This window comes from Procambarus clarkii, chromosome 86 (assembly GCF_040958095.1).
Source record: "Procambarus clarkii isolate CNS0578487 chromosome 86, FALCON_Pclarkii_2.0, whole genome shotgun sequence".
NCBI classification, from domain to species: Eukaryota; Metazoa; Arthropoda; class Malacostraca; order Decapoda; family Cambaridae; genus Procambarus; species Procambarus clarkii.
Genome location: NC_091235.1, coordinates 6,766,615 through 6,769,114, shown reverse-complemented (window position 1 = coordinate 6,769,114; position 2,500 = coordinate 6,766,615).

Here is a 2,500-nt window from a genome sequence, read left to right as displayed (position 1 = left end):
TTTATGTAATAATCTCCGTTGAGGTCTGATAAAGACCTTTTGTGCCCTCTGTAATGCTTTTTGCGCTACCGCTCACAGGAGGAGTATGAGGTGCACAATAAACTACCACTCACAGGATGAGTATGGAGTGCACAATAAACTACCACTCACAGGATGAGTATGGGGTGCACAATAAACTACCGCTCACAGGATGAGTATGGGGTGCACAATAAACTACCGCTCACAGGATGAGTATGGGGTGCACAATAAACTACCGCTCACAGGATGAGTATGGGGTGCACAATAAACTACCGCTCACAGTATGAGTATGGGGTGCACAATAAACTACCGCTCACAGGATGAGTATAGTGCACAATAAACTAGCCGCCTCCGGCATCAACAAATAAAAAAAACAATTCATACCTCACTCATCACCCGCTATCATACACCTTGAAGAATTCACTTAATTACTCACGTAAGACCGTCCTGGTCTTAAGATAAACTATACATTAACTACTATCAGCTCTTATCACCGAAATTAAGTCATTTAATCAATCATGAAATGGTATATGGGACACAGGTGCTTATGTAATGGCTTTGTAAACCAATTTACCGTGCTCACTCAGTGTTCACTCAGTGTTCACTCAGTGTTCACTCAGTGTTCACTCAGTGTTCACTCAGTGTTCACTTAGTGTTCACTCAGTTCTAGAACTGTGTCCCCGTGCGCCTACAGTATCTGGTCAACTGGTACTTCACGTGGAGCCCATTCACAGGCCAATTCAATAAGCTCCGCCCATTTTGGTATGGACCAATCATAGACTTCCTTAAACTGGCTCGTCCCACTCAGGCTAGTTCTGAACAAAAACCTAAGGCTTCTCCTAAGTGTTTCACTCACAATTGGCTATGATTACCAGTGGCAGGTTGAGTCAACAAGGAGCTCCACCAATAAGAAGCCTGGTACCTTGTACTGAGGCTGGTCTAACAACCTATCTCTGTTCTTCACCCGTGAAGAACACTCCTGAACAGGATTCGTTCATGTTCTTAAAAAAAAATGCAATTCAGATAATCATATTAAATAGCTGAAGGGATTTGTTGATTTGTGGAACACATTACCGGGGTAATATAATAGATTTGGGACCATTTGGTTGTTTCAAGCGTAGGTTAGACATGTATATGAATGAGTTTGGGTGGATAGGAGCTGCCGTTGTATGGATAAGCTGTGTCCCTTCCAGAGGTGTCGTGGGAGCTGTAGACAAAGGTGGACTAGTTCTCTGCAGGTCTTGGAGGAGTGTGTAATGGCTTGGACTGCACCTTTGGAGTCGCTGTAGGTTGTGTAGTTCCTGGTTTACACTGTGGCTGTTGGTATCAGGGGGGCCTGACGGCTGAGTGGACAGCGCTCGGGATTCGTAGTCCTAAGGTTCCGGTTTCGATCCCTGGTGGAGGAGGAAACAAATGGACAGAGTTTCTTTCACCTTGATACCCCCTGTTCACCTAGCAGTAAATTGGTACATGGGAGTTAGACGGCTGCCACGGGCTGCTTCCTGGGGATGTATAACAAAAAGGAGGCCTGATCGAGGACCGGGCCCCGGGGACGCTAAGCCCTGAAATCATCTCAAGATAACCTCAAGATAGATCAGGGGTTGTTATAAAGTACACAGTTGGTTGACCTTAATAACCCTCCAGAGGTTGGTAGGCCTTAAGCCCTACGCTTAACTAAAATCACAAACTGCACTTCCTACTGTGACACCCATTGTATTTAAGATGTATACTTACCCAGTTGAGCTTGCGGGGGCTGAGCTTCGGCTCTTTAGTCCCGCCTCTTGGCATCCAGTCAACTGGTGTACAGGTTCCTGAGCCTATTGGGCTCTATCATATCTACACTTGAAGCTGTGTATGGAGTCAGCCTCCACCACATCACTGCCTAATACATTCCATTTGCTAATTAATTCTGACACCGATTTTTTTCAAATGTCCCTGTGGTTCATTTGGATACTCAGTTTCCACCTGTGTCCCCTTGAGTGAGTACCATCCGTCCTAAATGGTCTATATTTATTTACTCTATCAATTCTGAGAATTTTGTATGTGGTAGTCATGCCTTCTTTAATTCATTTGTCTCCTAGCAACGTAAGGTTTAAATCCTCTATTGTTTCCTCATAACTCAAATCTTTCAGTTCTAGGACTAGTCAGGTGGCATGCCTCTCAACGTTTTCTAACTAGTCTAGTGTGTGACACTAGATATAGACTCCACGCTAGAGGCGAATACTCCAGGATTGGGCCGACACATGTGGTATACAAAGTTCTGAAGAATTCCTTACAAAAGTTTCTAAAGGCAGTTCTTATGATGGTGAAGCTAACATATGCCGCTGATGATATCCTCTTGATGTGGTCTTCAGCGGACAGGTTCGGTGTGATATCGCCCTCTAGATAACTTTCTCTACCTAATTCCTGAAGAATCTTTTTATTTCCAGTTGGTACCCTGTGTCCGGTCTCCTGCTCCCTATGCTTACTTGTATTACTTTGC